Below are 17,418 nucleotides of genomic sequence, written 5' to 3' on the forward strand. Positions count from 1 at the left end.
AAGAAAGTTGACAACATCTACGCCCACAAAAAATTGTGTTCTACTCGCGCAAGAAGAACTACGCATAGACCTAGCTCATGATGCCACTGTTGGGGAACATTGCAGAAAACAAAAAATTTCCTACGGTTTCACCAAGATCCATCTAGGAGTTCATCTAGCAACGAGTGATTGGATTGCATCTACGTACCTTTGTAGATCACGCGCGGAAGCGTTCAAAGAACGGGGATGAGGAAGTCGTACTCGACGTGATCCAAATCACCGGAGATCCTAGCGCCGAACGGACAGCACCTCCGCGTTCAACACACGTACGGTCAGCGTAACGTCTCCTTCTTCTTTATCCAGCAAGGGGGAAGGAGAGGTTGAGGAAGATGGCTCCAGCAGCAGCACGACGGCGTGGTGGTGGTGGAGCTGCAGTACTCCGGCAGGGCTTCGCCAAGCTCTATGAAGGAGGAGGAGGTGTTGGAGAGGGAGAGGGAGGCACCAAAGGCAAAGGTAAGAGGTCCTCCATCCCCCCCACTATATATAGGGGGCCTAGGGGGGGCGCCGGCCCTAGGAGATGCAATCTCCTAGGGGGGCGGCGGCCAAGGGGTGGGGGGGCTTGCCCCCCAAGCAAGGGGGCGCCCCCCCCCCCTTTAGGGTTTCCCCACCCTAGGCGCATGGGCCCTAGGGGGAAGTGGCTCCCCAGCCCACTTTGGGCTGGGTCCCTTCCCACTTCAGCCCATGGGGCCCTCCGGGATAGGTGGCCCCACCCGGTGGACCCCCGGGACCCTTCCGATGGTCCCGGTACAATACCGGTGACCCCGAAACTTGTCCCGATGGCCGAAATAGCACTTCCTATATATAATTCTTTACCTCCGGACCATTCCGAAACTCCTCGTGACGTCCGGGATCTCATCCGGGACTCCGAACAACATTCGGGTTACTACATATACATATCCCTACAACCGTAGCGTCACCGAACCTTAAAGTGTGTAGACCCTACGGGTTCGGGAGACATGTAGACATGACCGAGATTGCTCTCCGGTCAATAACCAATAGCGGGATCTGGATACCCATGTTGGCTCCCGCATGTTCCTCGATGATCTCATCGGATGAACCATGATGTCGAGGATTCAAGCAACCCCGTATACAATTCCCTTTGGCAATCGGTATGTTACTTGCCCGAGATTCGATCGTCGGTATCCCAATACCTTGTTCAATCTCGTTACCGGCAAGTCACTTTACGCATACCATAATGCATGATCCCGTGACCAGACACTTGGTCACTTTGAGCTCATAATGATGATGCATTACCGAGTGGGCCCAGTGATACCTCTCCGTCATACGGAGTGACAAATCCCAGTCTCGATTCGTGCCAACCCAATAGACACTTTCGGAGATACCCGTAGTATACCTTTATTGTCACCCAGTTACGTTGTGATGTTTGGTACACCCAAAGCACTCCTACGGTATCCGGGAGTTACACGATCTCATGGTCTAAGGAAAGGATACTTGACATTGGAAAAACTCTAGCAAACGAACTATACGATCTTACGCTATGTTTAGGATTGGGTCTTGTCCATCACATCATTCTCCTAATGATGTGATCTTGTTATCAATGACATCCAATGTCCATAGTGAGGAAACCATGACTATCTGTTGATCAACGAGCTAGTCAACTAGAGGCTTACTACGGACATGTTGGTGTCTATTATTCACACATGTATTACGATTTTCGGATAACACAATTATAGCATGAATAAAGACAATTATCATGAACAAGGAAATATAATAATAATGCTTTTATTATTGCCTCTAGGGCATATTTCCAACACTTTTGCCCTCCGACGGAGTGATTCCGCTGGGGGAACTTTCCTCCCGGAGGGGGAAATCATCGTCGTCATCATCACCAACAACTCTCCCATCTCGGGGAGGGCAATCTCTATCAACACCTTCAACATCACCATCTCCTCTCAAACCCTAGCTTGTCACTTGTGTTCAATCTTGTTACCGGAACTATAGATTGGTGCTTGTGGGTGACTAGTAGTGTTGATTACATCTTGTAGTTGATTACTATATTGTTTATTTGGTGGAAGATTATATGTTCAGATCCAATATGCTATTTAATACCCCTCTGATCTTGAGCATGATTATTGTTTGTGATTAGTTACTTTTGTTCTTGAGGTCACGGGAGAAATCATGTTGCAAGTAATCATGTGAACTTGATATGTGTTCGATATTTTGATAGTATGTATGTTGTGATTCCCTTAGTGGTGTCATGTGAATCTCCACTACATGACACTTCATCATATTTGGGCCTAAGGGAATGCATTGTGGAGTAGCAATTAGATGATGGGCTGCGAGAGTGACATAAGCTTAAACCCCAATTTATGCGCTATTTCGTAAGCGACCGTTTGGACCCAAAAGTCTAATGCTATGGTTAGAATTTATTCTTAATACTTTTCTCGTAGTTGCGAATGCTTGTGGGAGGGTTAATCATAAGTAGGAGGTTTGTTCAAGTAAGAACAACACCTAAGCACCGGTCCACCCACATATCAAATTATCAAAGTACCAAACACGAATTAAGCCAACATGATGAAAGTGACTAGATGAAATTCCCGTGTACCCTTAAGAACATTTTGCTTATCATAAGAGACCGTTTTGGCCTGTCCTTTGCCTCAAAAGGATTGGGCTACCTTGCTGCACTTTTGTTACTACTATCGTTACTTGCTCGTTACAAATTATCTTGCTATCAAACTACTCTTCTACTTACAATTTCAGCACTTGCAGACATTAGCTTGCTGAAAACCACTTGTCATTTCCTTCTGCTCCTCGTTGGGTTCAACACTCTTACTTATCGAAAAGAGCTACAATTGATCCCCTATACTTGTGGGTCATCAGAAGGCAATTGGCGAAGAGGTGGCTCAGCTTCTGGCAGCTTAGTTCATCCGCAAGATATACCACTCCGAGTGGCTCGCCAATGTCGTCATGGTCCCCAAGAAAGATGATTCACTCCGTATGTGTATCGACTTCAAGTACATCAATCGGGCCTGCCCGAAAGATCACTTCCCTCTCCCCTGCATTGACCAGATTGTCGACTCAACTGCGGGGTGTGAGCATTTGTCCTTCTTGGACGCGTATTCCGGGTATCATCAGATCCGACTGTATGGACCCGATGAAATAAAAACGTCCTTCATCACCCCATTTGGGTGTTTTTGCTATGTTACCATGCCCTTCGGCCTCAAGAATGCTGGTGCCATGTTCATGCGCATGATTCAGAAGTGCCCGCTCACTCAAATCAGTCGGAACGTGGAAGCGTACATGGATGATATAGTGGTCAAGTCACACAAAGGTTCCGACCAACTGGCTGACCTTGCAAAAACATTTGCCAACCTAAGAAGATATGATATCAAGCTCAATCTATCGAAGTGCACATTCAGAGTCCCTGACGGAAAGTTACTCAGTTTTCACGTTTCTGAACGAGGATCGACACAAACCGGAAAAGATTGGAGCAATTCTCCGAATGAAACGCCCTGTGCGTGTGCATGATGTTCAGAAGCTTATTGGTTGTTTGGCTGCATTGAGTTGATTCATCTCCCATCTCGGTGAAAAGGCATTGCCTCTTTACCGACTGATGGAAAAGTCTGATAAGTTCGAGTGGACTCCCGAAGCTGAAGCAGCGTTTGTATAGCTCAAAGCCCTGCTTTCCACCGAGCCGGTGCTAGCTGCTCCAGTCAGCAAAGAGCCTCTATTGTTGTATATCGCAACCACTGGACAAGTTGTCAGCACAGTGCTCACAGTCGAGCGGGAATAAGAAGGCAAAGCCTACAAAGTTCAATGCCCAATGTACTATATTTCTGAAGTCTTGACTCCGTCCAAGCAAAGATATCCGCATTACCAGAAAGCTTGTCTACGGGATTTATTCGACCATGAAGAAAGTTGCACATTACTTCACAGACCACTCAGTTTCAGTCGTCAGCGACACTCCATTATCAGAAATATTAAACAATCGAGATGCAACCGGTCGAGTGGCCAAATGGGCTATTGTACTCCTTCCTTTAGATATCAAGTTTGAAGCAAAAAACGCGATCAAGTCCCATGCAATAGCAGATTTCCTGATCAAGTGGATTGAGCAGCAGCAGCCAACTCAGATTCACTCGGAACATTGGACTATGTTCTTTGATGGGTTCAAGATGTTGAATGGCTCTGGTGCTGGAGTGGTCCTAGTATCCCCAAGAGACGACAAGCTCATCCGCGTCCTCCTGATTCACTTCGACTCCTCAAACAATGAGGCTGAGTATGAAGCACTTCTTTATGGGTTGCGTATGGCCATCTCTCTCGGCGTACGTCACCTGATGGTCTACGGCGACTTAGATTTGGTGGTCAATCAGGTAATGAAGGAGTGGGATATCAGGAGCCCCGCCATGACTGGTTACTGCAATGCAGTAAGAAAATTAGAAAAGAAGTTTGAAGGGTTAGAGATCCACCACATACCCCAACTCAAGAATCAAGCAGCTGATGATCTGGCAAAGATAGGTTCCACTCGGAAGCCTATTCCCAGTAATGTGTACTTGGAGCATCTCCACACCCCTTCAGTTCAAGAAGATCCCTTTACAGAGGAGCCCCCGCAACCGATAAGTTCAACCAATCTGACTCAAGTTGAGGTGCCAGCGGTGGTCGACCTGATCATGGAAGTTTTGGTAATCACCCCCGACTGGACAGTGCCTTACATTGCATACCTACTTAGGCAGGAGCTTCCAGAGGATGAATATGAGGCTCGTCAGATCGTTCGCAGGTCGAAGGCCTTCACAGTAATAAGTGGGCAACTCTTCAGAGAAAGTGTTACTGGCGTGACTCAACAGTGTATCTCCCCGGAAGAAGGTCAACTGATCTTAAACGAGATACACTCGGGAACCTGTGGTCACCATGCGTCCTCTCGACCATCGTGGCTAAAGCATACCGAGCTGGATTTTATTGGCCACGAGGGAATGAGATGGCAAAGGATATTGTTGACAAGTGTGAAGGCTGCCAGTTTTACTCAAACATGTCCCACAAACCCGCATTGGCCTTGAAGACTATCCCACTTGTCTGGCCATTTGCTATGTGGGGTATGGACATGGTTGGACCCTTGAGGACTGGTAGAAGTGGATTCACCCATTTGCTCATGGCAGTCGGCAAATTCACTAAGTGGATTGAAGCAAAACCGATCAATAATCTAGACTCAAGTACATCCATTAGCTTCATCAAAGAATTGGTGTTTGGGTACAGAGTCCCGCACAACATCATTACGGATAACGGATCAAGCTTTGATTCTGGTGAGTTCAGAGCATATTGTACTTCCCAGGGCACTCGGGTTGACTACGCATCCGTTGCACACCCATAGTCGAATGAGCAGGCTGAAAGAGCAAATGGTTTGATCCTCCAAGGGTTGAAACCTCGATTGATGCGTGACCTCTAGCATGCAGCTGGAGCTTGGGTGACCAAGTTACCATCTGTTATGTGGGGATTAAGAACAACTCCTAATCGGTCGACTGACAGAACCCCTTTCTTCATGGTATATGGAGTTGAAGCCGTACTTCCGAGTGATTTGCTATACAATGCTCCTCAAGTGGAACTTTTCTTAGAGGCCGAATCAGAACAAGCATGTCTGGATGCCGTCGACCTTCTAGAGGAAGAACGAGAGACAACGCTGATCCGATCGACAATTTATCAGCAAGACCTCCATCGATTCCATGCCCGAAACATTAGAGGTCGAGCATTTCAGGAAGGAGACCTTGTGCTCCGAGTGCATCAGCAGAGGCCTCACAAGCTTGCCCCTACTTGGGAAGGACCTTTCATCATCACCAAGGTGCTCCACAATGGGGCATATCATCTTTACAACGTAGCCAAGAAGCAAGACGAACCACGCTCCTGGAACGCGGATATGCTCCACCGCTTTTATACCTAAACGCTCGGGTCGACGAGTTGTAATAAGAATCCTTCAGTTTGTTTATCAAAGACATGATTTTCGCAGTATCCCAATGATTGTTTTCGCATAAACATATGTGTTCAAATCCCCCAGTGGGTGGCTTAGCCGCGAACCCGATTCACCTAAGTTTCAAAAACACACTCCGAGTGAAGAGCAACCCTCTCACTCAGTGACTTAGCCGCGAACCTGATTCGCCTAAGTTTCAAAACATACTCCGAGTGAAGAGCAATCCTGTCACTCGGGGGGCTTAGCTGTGATCTCGTACTCGCCTAAGTTTCAAAACATACCCCGAGTGAAGGGTGATCCTCTCACTCGGCGGCTTAGCTGTGACCCTGTACTCGCCTAAGTTTCAAAACATACTCTGAGTGAAGAGAAATCCTCTCACTCGGGGGCTTAGCTGCGATCCTGTACTCGTCTAAGTTTCAAAACATACTCCGAGTGAAGAGCAATCCTCTCACTCGGGGGCTTAGCTGCGATCCTGTACTCGCCTAAGTTTCAAAACATACTCCAAGTGAAGAGCAATCCTCTCACTCGGGGGTTTAGCCATGACCCCGTACTCGCCTAAGTTTTAAAACATACTCCGAGTGAAGAGCAATCCTCTCACTCGGGGGCTTAGCTGCGAACCCGATTCGCCTAAGTTTCGAAAACACACTCCGAGTGAAGAGCAACCCTCTCACTCTGAGTTGCGCCACAAGTACAACGTCTGGTTGCACTCTGAGTTGCACCACAAGTACAATGTCTGGTTGCACTCTGAGCTGCGCCACAAGTACAACGTCTTGTTGCACTCTGAGTTGCACCACAAGTACAACGTCTATTCTGAGTGAAGAGCAATCCTCTCACTCGGAGACTCAGCTGAGATCCTAGATTCGCCTAAGGCAAAAAAATCTGAAGGCAATAGAGACAAAGCAACTGCATTCAAATAAAGCAATGAAGCTCAGATAAATCCATCGAAGTTCAGAACCACCAGCAGGAGTACTCAGGCATCAAGCCTGAAGGAGTTTAACGAGTACAAAATCACTCGGCATTCCGAGGCAAATAAAATCGAGTTATCAAGTTTTTCACTCGGCAGGAGGAGGACTTGCTGGTTCGATGAAGCTGTCCAAGTCGATGCTGTCTGCAATGCGAGTGGCTGTGTCAATGAAGGTTTCCATGAAAGATTGAAATTGGAGCTTCTTGGTGTTGGCCACCTGAAGAGCCTTGAGCTTCTCTTCCCCGACGTCCTTGCAATGAACACAAACAAGAGATAGAGCCACATCAGCACCGCAGCGAGCAGACGATTTCTTCCACGCCTGCACTCGGTCAGGGATATCATTGAGTCAAGTCATCAGTGACTCGAGATCATTCTGAAACACATCCTCTGGCCAGAGCTCCTTGTCGATCCGTGACAAGGCCACTTTCAGTCAGGTGAGATAATCCAAGACACTGGCAAGGCAGGATTCCATTCGCAACACATTCATGGCAGCTTCATCCTTGACAAGAGAGTTGATGGGGTCCAGCCCAGTCTCGGTCCACTCAGTTTCTTCTTCGAAATTCTGACAGAATTCTGCATGGAGTAAAAAACAGTGAGTTGGTGGCAGCTTGGTGAGGAAACTTTTCAAGCTAGTCGGATGAGAGAAAATACCTTCGAGCATGAGAAACATCTTCTTGGCAAGACCACCCAGATAAGCTTCTAGTTCATCTCTATTCCGAGTGAGAACATCCACTTTGTCAAATAAGGCAATCTTCTCTTCCTTCAGCTGCACGACTTCATTCTTCACCTCATCAACAACAGTCTTTAGCTAGGCGTTCTCCTCTTCTAACTTTCCGACTGAAGCCAACTTCTTGTCGGCAAGTTCAGTCTTTTCACGCGCCGTCTTCTGCGCTGCTGCAAGATCAAGATCCTTCTGTTCCAGAGCCTGCTTCATTTTGTCTAAAGAAATAACATTCTTCAGACGAGCCTAGAGTTGACGGTTTTCACTACACACATCTGTTCGAGTGGAGTCACTCGGTTCAAAGGACGAAAAGGAAAAAAATGACAGAGCGAGTAGTCGACAAATTGTTACCTCCCATAATAGCTGCTTCATCCTGAGATTTCTTCAAGTTCACCTTGGGTACCTCCAGGTCGAGATTGAGTTGGATCTGCTTCTTCTCCAAATCAGCATACTTGGTTCCAAGTTCACAAGCTCTCTGCAATCAACAAAAAGATAAGTTAGTTACTTCCGAATGGAAAGTGTGCAAGTTCAAAACGCCATAGCAAAAAGAGTTCTAAGACTGCAGCCGAATCACACATTCAGCAGCAGTCTCGGGGACTACACCCAGTGGGTGCACACTAAGTGCACCCACTGGTTTGATTTACCACTAGGCATGGCCTGCCTAGCCTGAGTAAAAAAAGAGTTCTAAGACCACCGTCGACTGCCAACAGTCAACAGAGGTCTCGGGGACTACACCTAGTGGGTGCACTTAGCGTGCCCCCACTAGACCAAGAATTCACTCGACATGACCTGTCTAGTTTGAGTGAAAAGAGCTACACACAACTACATGACACGCCCATTGGGTGTACAGATGCAGAAATAGATTGACATCTTATGAATAATAAAGCAGTAGTTTTCACATAGCATATCCTAACAGAACAAACGTCAAGCTGAAAGCCCATCGGAAATCAACTTACAATCCCCTTACTCAGACATTGGTTTGGAGGGCGGAGCTGGCATCATAGGCGGCCTTGCTGGTGTCATACACCACCTTCATTCGGTCCATCATTAGGCCTGCCTGGATCATGGCCTCCTTGGGAGCTCCTACTTGGTCCTCCGGGACGTGATGAGTAACAAAAAGAGGGGTTGTTGGAACAAACGATGTAGCCGGTGGAGCCGAAGCTTGAGGTTGAGCAATTGGAGTAGGAGCCTGGGCAGTCGACACCAAAGGCTAATCAATTGAAAAGGATCAGCAAAGGAAACAGTAGTTCGAACTAGATCTTCAAGTTGCTGGATGACTGGCTCAAATGCCAAGTGAGGCGCTTTGCTGGCGGGCACCCTCCTGCTCGAGGTCCTACTCCTCCGCCCTATGTTCCTTTGGGGAACTTCTTCATCATCATCATCGTCAGGAAGCTGGATAACATTTGTTGGTACTGCAAACACTCGACAACGAAATTTCAGTCGACCAGAATATCAATCGACAGAGCATTGACATTGCTATAGAGTCATACCTGCCCGAGAAGTGGCCGCGTCTGCAGTTTCTGCGTCACCCAGCTCCTCGTTAACATCCATAGATGTCACAGAAGTAGCAGCACTGAAAGTTCCAAACTCCACTCGGTCAAACAAGAAAAAGAAGTTCATGATCAAAACAAAAGGCAAAGATAAGAAGCACTTACGCGGAAGCAAATGGCATATCCACCTTGATCCTGGGCAGAGCCTTCCGGGGTTTCGATGGAACAACTTTGGGCTGTTTCGCAGCCTTCTCCGATGGTCCTGGAGTCGAAGTCTGAGTGCACTTCGAGACATTCGCACTCGACGAAATTGCCTTGTCGTGGCCTCCCGCAGGATCCTACGACTGCTTGGAGCGCCGTTCAGAGCGAGGCAGCGAGTCGACTTCCTCGCTGCTTCCAGAATCCTCACTGACCCATCGCTGTCATCTTCATATTGCCAATCGGTGCTTTCGTCATCACTCCCCACTCCCTCCTGAGGCTGCTCCCCGTTTGGCATAGAGTACATCTTGGTGTAGATCTGCAAGATACAAGTTATGAACATCAGTCGGATTCAAGAGCAATTGCAGACCGAAAAGGAAAAAAACTCAGTAAATCGAGCCTGGCCTCTTCTGGAGAGCATTGTCGACTTCGAATGGCAAAATCCTACTGGAACCCCTAGGGTTATCCTTGTTGCTAGTAATGCTCCTGAGCCACTAGGCCACCGTTTCCTAGTCAACCTCCTCCGGGTGGATTCGAGCTGTGTCCTCAGGACCCGAATACATCCACACCGGGTGATTGATTACCCACAAGTATAGGGGATCAATTGTAGATCTTTTCGACAAGAGTGTCGAACCCCACGAGGAGCAGAAGGAAATGACAAGTGGTTTTCAGTAAGGTAATGTCTGCAAGTACTGAAATCGTAAGTAGCAGAATAGTTTGATAGAAAGATAATTTGTAACGAGCAAGTAACGATAGTAGTAGCAAAAGTGCAGCAAGGTAGCCCAATCCTTTCGAGGCAAAGGACATGCCAAGACGGGCTCTTATGATAAGCAAAGTGTTCTAGAGGGTACACGGGAATTTCATCTTGTCACTTCCATCATGTTGGTTCGATTTGTGTTCGCTACTTTGATAATTTGATATGTGGGTGGACCGGTGCTTAGCTGTTGTTCTTACTTGAATAAACCTCCTACTTATGATTAACCCTCCCACAAGCATCCGCAACTACGAGAAAACTATTAAGAATTAATTCTAACCATAGCATTAAACTTTTGGATCCAATCGGTCCCTTACAAAATAGCGCATAAACTGGGGTTTGAGTTTCCGTCACTCTCGCAACCCATCATCTAATTGCTACTCCACAATGCATTCCCTTAGGCCCAAATATGGTGAAGTGTCATGTAGTCGACGTTCACATGACACCACTAAGGGAATCACAACATACATACTATCAAAATATTGAACACATATCAAATTCACATGATTACTTGCAACATGATTTCTCCCGTGACCTCAAGAACAAAGGTAACTACTCACAAATGATAAACATGCTCATGATCAGAGGAGTATTAAATAGCATATTGGATCTGAACATATAATCTTCCACCAAATAAACCATATAATAATCAACTACAAGATGTAATCAACACTACTAGTCACCCACAAGTATCAATCTATAGTTCCGGTAACAAGATTAAACACAAGATATGAACTAGGTTTGAGATGAGATGGTGCTGTTGAAGATGTTGATGGAGATTTCCCTTCCCAAGATGGGAGAGTTGTTGGTGATGATGATGACGATGATTTCCCCCTCCGGGAGGGAAGTTCCCCCGACAGAATCGCTTCGCCGGAGGGCAAAAATGCTCCTGCCCAAGTTCCGCCTCGAGGCGGCGACACTCCGTCCCGAAAGTCCTCTCCTTATTTTTCTAGGTAAAAATGACTTATATACCAGAAGATGGGCACCGGAGGTGGGCCTGGGTGAGAGCAACCCACCAGGGCGCGTCTGGCTTCCTAGTGCGCCCAGGTGGGTCGTGCCCACCTGGTGGGCCCCCTTTAGTAGTTATTTGCTCCAACAATTCTTAAATATCACATAAAAATTTCCGTGAAGTTTCAGCTCATTTGGAGTTGTGCAGAATAGGTAGATTGACGTAGCTTTTTCAGGTCCAGATTTCCAGCTGCCGGAATTCTCCCTCTTTGTGTATACCTTGCATATTATGAGAGAAAAGGCATTAGAATTACTCCAAGAAGCATCATTATGGATAAAAACATTATAAATAACAGTAGAAAACATAATGTAAAATGGACATATCAACTCCCCAAGCTTAGACCTCGCTTGTCTTCAAGCAAAAACCGAAATAAAAAAAACATGTCCACATGCTTTGAGAGAGAGGTGTCGATAAAATCAAAATACGGACATAGAAACATCATGTTGATTATTATAACAACAATAAAAATAAACATAAGACTTTATCATAGAACTTCTATCATATACTTCTCATAAATAAGTAACAATTCATCACACAATCGAAGTCTCAAGCAAAAACTCTATTAGAAAGCAACAAACTATGTTCTCAATCAACTTTGCAACTACAACTCATCCTCTTTTCAGGAAGGGTCACGTATTGGAGCCTTTAGGCAAGTCCACATACTCAACCATCATATAGTCTTATATGATTGCTAACACTCACCACATACACATGAGCAAAACGTTTCAACCGGACACATAGAAAGATAGGGGCTTATAGTTTCACCTCCCAACGTATTCACCTCAAGGGTGATGTCAACAATAATAACTCATGCTATCTATATTCAACGGGACATATGTGTCTAGATCTTTCCTCTCCACATGATGCTTGATAAAGGAGAAAAATAAAAAGGAATAGAAGGAAAACTTTGACTCTTTGCATAAAAGTAAATATATTTTAAACAATACAGAGGCTGGCCAACTCGCTCCCAGGTGGCTCCCTCGATTTCCTGGTTCGTTGGCCATTGGATGGTGGTCAACATAGTTTTCTGCGTGATCTGAAACGTTGGATGGTTGCGCTGCTCGTTTTCACCGCGTGGTAACCTCGCATTGGCCAATGGCTTGGGGGCTCATGTGATGTGTTGGTTGGCTGGGTCAACCGTTTCGTGGTGCGTGCGCACCCTGTCCCTGCACGCCGCGTGCACGTCACGCCATTTGCGGGAGATCGTGCGAGAGCCACGCCCATTGGTCACCGCCCCGCACAAACCCTACCCTTTCCAGCACTCCCAAATCGATGCAGCCGCCTCCACTCTCCCTCTCTTCCTCCCCCAACGCGCCGGCCGCTTCCACCTGCCATACCGCCTCCCCGCTGCCGCCATGGCCTCTTCAGGAGGCACGCCCCTCCATAGTGCGAAGCAGGAGACCAGGATCCGAATGAGGAAGAGGAGATCCGGGCGCCCCAACGGTGGATCAATCGATGCGAGGTGACGACGAGCTCCTCCGGACGTGGGGGAGCAGCCAGGCTGGAGATCCAGTCGGCGCATTCCCCACTGGGTTGGGGAGACGCCGACAATAGGGGCAAGGGGCATCTGGGTCGAAGCTGCAGCGCTCCGGTCCCCAAGCCGCCTCCAGGCTCGCTTCCTCCTCCATCCTCCCGCATCTCATCCATCTCGACGGATACGAGGCGTGCAGGCATGGAGTCGAGGTTCTCCGGCGGCGGCAGGAACCTCCAGGCAGAGAGCGACCCCATGGATCCGTCCCTGCAGGAGAGAAGGAAGGAGAGGAGACATGCCATGGAGATGGGATGAGAACGTCCATGGCCAGCCAATCGACCCCCACCTCCGGTGCGCGACCCCATGAAGGATTTTGCGCTGCCGCCTTCTTTCGCCGGTCCATGCCCTGGAAGAGCGACACCAGCCAGGTAGGCCTCTCCCTCCTCTCCATACTCCACATGAGGTGTGCAGGTCACCACCGTGACATATCGTCTCTGCTCTCGCGGTTCTGCCTTACTTGCAGCGTGTGTGATGTGTGCGTGCTTACTGATGTGTGGCAATTTCTTAATTATAAGTCCTAGTTTATGCACTTTCTAGAAGGATGATGGTGAGGAGGGGCTACCTTTTCCTCGGAGAGGACCCTAACTGAACTTTGTATCAAAGCTTTGTGTGTGTTTCTCCTTAATCTGCGTGTAAATTCAGAGTTCTAATCACCATCCTGGTGCTTGCTGGTTTCAGGCATTGTATGGGAATGAAGCAAAAAGCATGAAGAAAATAGAGCAGGTCGTGTGTCATCGTGCATGTAGTCTACCTTCCATTGGCGTGTGAGTACTTGCACTTGGACCTTTTTGTGAGCAGTACTAACTAATCTAATGATCTAATCCTTGCAATCTAAGGAAAAAATAAATCTAAGTCATTTCCGATCTAAAGATCTGGGTACCAACTATTTGTGTTTGTGTCTACAAGCTTTTGATTTTCTGTCTGGTCTATTTTTTATTTGCAATGTTGCACCCTCTTTTCATTTCTTGTGAATATTTTTTTTGTTTGATCAGTACTGCACCTGGTTATCTACAGAGGAAGGCAAGGATAACTAGATTAAACATTTCACAAGACCCTCCCAATTACAGGCACAAACTCCTTTCAAGATATTACAAGTGTGGTTGATTACGGGAGATTGTCAAATGAAAAGAAGCTATATCCTTTATATTTATCTAGATGTTTAATTAGCTGCACAACCATACGTGATTCTATAAGGAAACTATTTATCCTGATGATCTTGATATCCAATCATGTATTACAGTATTAGTATAGGCTGTAATTTTTGGCTAGGAATCTATATGTACAGTTATGTATGAATGGGCTATGATTCTTTTTTCCTTCTGAGTAGATTCTTTTTTTATTCACTCCCTGTGAAATAATTTCAGAGCTACTGTGTTGTAGTAATTATTTGGCACATCCGTAACTCAACCAGTTTATGCGTGTTGATTTAGTGTGTATTTGGTTCCAAAGTGAACAAATTATTGGCCTTCGCTAGGCAAGGATAGGTGTTTGGTACCAAAGAAAAATTAACTTTGTCAAGCTAACTAGCACACATGGTCTGAAGCAGCTACTTTTTATATCCCTGGACTATAGATATTACATGCATCAGTACTTGATGCATCTATGATATGCTTTTGCTATTTATTGTGGCCCTTAATGACTACTCTGCTGTGAACCCAGTGTTTAGGTTGCAGGCTCAACTATATATCCATGGATGTTACCCATATGGCAATCTATAATTCTATATGAATTTTGTAGCTAGCTTGAAGCGAATGTGGTGATCAAGGCTCTAATCTGCATTCTTTATTTGCATGAATGTCGTGTGCAGATAGGTACTAACCATGGAATATTTTCCTCATTGACAACAAGTACTCCGATAACAATTTATAAAAATTGATATAATTTCACAAGTATACAGATAGCCGACAAGGCAGCAATGCTATTGTTCAAATGTAGTTGAGTTGAGCTTTAGGTGTTTCAGTAACAGTGTTGCGTGCGTGCTTTATTTGTTTGTTTCGGTTTCTTATGCTGTTTATTTCATTTATACTGCTTCCTGTGCTAGGATGTGCCTTGCTGTGTCATTTGTGATCCCATTTTTAGACCCTGGTGGCTCAGTTTTGTTTGCCCGCTCTTTCATGCGTGTGTGAGATTATTGACGATGGGGTTGTGCTTGTTGGGGTGGAGCCAAATCAGTGTCTCCCTGCCGCCAGTTAGGGTGTTCTTCTGGGCAACTGGCGGTACGGGGGCACTGTCCGCCTATGAGCAGGCTGCTTTGCAAGCTATAGAATTCTTACAGGAACGATGTAAATCATGTTGCTGTTGATTAGGATGATTCATATACAACTTGGGTCTATATTTTTATTAGCCTGATTAGGGGAGAGAGAGAGGCAGGGAGGTGCCTAGGACGAGTAGGAAGGCTCTGGGCAAAATTTTGCCGATCCTGTGTAAGTTTTGGTTTGCCCAGTTAAACGTGTACACTTCATGTCATATAGCATAATAATAGCAGATGATAAACTATCGTTGTCATATTATTGAACTTGATATCCTGTTTGAACTAGACAGATAATTTTGACAAGATTTTATCCTAGCGTAAACATGCTGTCATAGTGTCAACACAATAATAATAGAAAAACCTTTTCAAAATTCAGGTGAGGTGAAGCAAGCAAGCACCTCCCCGTGTTTTATATGTAAGCAATCAACCCCCCCCCCCCGCGTGTTGCTTTGCCCGACCATTGTTCGTTTAAACCTTTCTTCTGTATTAGCGCTACTGGATAACCGTCATTGATCTACCAAAAAGGAATCATAACACTACAGGTCATGGAAAATAGATATAGTTAGCACATAATCCTGCAAGTTTCACCTAATATGCACATGTCGTTTCAGTTTTCCAAAATATATACCATTGAGAAAGTTACTGGATGCAGTGCAGATTCTAGGATATTAACATTTGCAGCCATACGTTGGTTTCAATGGTGACATATTTTTGTCAATCCCACAGAGATAATTTAATTCAAGACTAGCAAATACAGTTAAGTTTAAACTGTTTCCTTTGATGAAATTCTAATGTTTTTCCAAACAAAGTATGATGAACTTAAAATCCATAATATGAAGCTGTGTCTGCTGCATCAGTACAGTTGATGCTTAGGGACTAATTCTTTATATTTCCTGATGTATTAGTTGAGATCGAGGAGAGAGCAAGCCATTGCAGAGGTGAGGGGATACGAGGGTGGGCAGAGGTCAGGCATTGCTAACAGATTTGCGGCGGAGTGGGAGAGGTGATGCCGGCCGGCCGACGCCTCACCACCGGCTCCTGTTTGGCGGTGGCAAAGAGAAGGGTGCCGAGGATGTGTTGCTCTATGCATGGCTGTTGAAGTACATCATCGTTATGATGTGTATGGTTTCTCTATTTTCAGCCCTACTGCTCTAGAGCCCAAATCCCATGACCATGCCCCCACCTCTCCTTCGTTGAATGAAGGGAGTCTGGTTGCTAAAAAGTGAGTTTTCTTAATCAGTATGTATGGTCCCTCTGCATATGCCATTTCTTCATATTTAAGAGGCCCTCAAGCTTTGTCAGTTTTCTAATAGATATGGAATTTTAATTTGATAGTCCCAACAACGGTGGGTACTGATGGAGCTATCTATTATTTATTGTTAATTTGTAATACTTTTGTCAGCTTCTAGCATGTCGTTGCTCTACCAGAGTGCAATTTTCTCTGCGTGGCATACACCAGTTACCATTAGTTGATATGTTTGTTGAAGTTTTATTGCAAGTTAAATAAATGTGTAGTGTGGCATACTGATTATTATAGTTTGATAATGTCAGGCGCCGATGGATTTATAGATATGTAAATAAAATACCTTTAAGTAAAACTAAGCATTTAATTATTGTTCTGTTATGTTATTGATTTCACCGGCTTTATGTCGGCCGATTAGTTCTGAAGGATTCCACATCGGCTAATTTAGATTATGTTACTAGAGTATTAGAAGAAGTTCCTGATATATGTATTTAGAGAATTTGCTGAGATTTGATACAAAATATTGATGACCAGGCATTATACTGCGCATAAGCACAATTTTTTAGTTTTTCTTTTTATTGTTGCAGCAGCTTTTCTATAGCAATAGCCAAATAGTGTGACATAACACTATTCCATTTTCATAGGCCATAACACATCTTTACATGTAAGTTTGTTCTCTAGATAGTTCTATTTCCAAGATTTTCATATCATATTTGTCGTGGGATCTAACTGCTTTACCATATTTTCCTGGTGTGGACGATGTTATAGAGTGAGCTACCATCACTTCTCATTACTGACTGTAATCAATATATATGTGTTTATGCCATAAAAGATGGATATTTGTTGAAGCCATTGTCGTGTCATGTAATTACTTGCAGATCAACTATATAGTTTTGTTCGGATTGTAAAGTGGAAACGATAAAACCCTACAACTCATGTGTGATTGTCATTTGATTATTTACTTCCTCAAGTAGTATGGATATGGTGCTGCCAGGATATTAAGTATATTCATGAAGTTGTATAAACCACGTTCTGTGATTCACTTCTGTTATGCATATTTACTTTCCAGTTTTAGGACTGAAATCCATCCATTGTAATGAATTTGGTTGTATGGGCATTACCTATTTGACTTAGGCTTGCTTCATCACATGTAGACCGCTTTTCTTTTCCCCACTGCTTGTATGGCCTAAAACTATCATGTATATGAGGCAAGTTATTAGCAATGTTTCACATTTTCTTACTTGCAATACTGTGCTTGCCTATTCAGGTGTTCCAAGACCCAAATCATCGGAAAAACAACACAT

The 17,418-nt window shown here is 45.2% G+C and overlaps 1 long non-coding RNA gene across 3 annotated transcripts; it reads left to right on the forward strand.

The window, feature by feature from the left end:
* Positions 1-12,130: 12,130 nt before the first annotated feature.
* Positions 12,131-17,071, forward strand: LOC123060639 (uncharacterized). 3 transcript variants are annotated; one of them, XR_006428070.1, is made up of 4 exons: positions 12,131-12,988; positions 13,299-13,384; positions 13,613-16,778; positions 16,883-17,071. It is a non-coding gene; the product is annotated as an uncharacterized lncRNA (long non-coding RNA). The 3 variants fall into 3 exon arrangements; XR_006428071.1 differs by having other exon boundaries at positions 12,133-12,988; positions 13,613-15,627; positions 15,777-17,071; XR_006428069.1 differs by having other exon boundaries at positions 12,140-12,988; positions 13,613-17,071.
* Positions 17,072-17,418: the final 347 nt, after the last annotated feature.

The sequence above is a fragment of the Triticum aestivum genome, chromosome 3A (genome assembly GCF_018294505.1).
Source record: "Triticum aestivum cultivar Chinese Spring chromosome 3A, IWGSC CS RefSeq v2.1, whole genome shotgun sequence".
NCBI lineage: Eukaryota > Viridiplantae > Streptophyta > Magnoliopsida > Poales > Poaceae > Triticum > Triticum aestivum.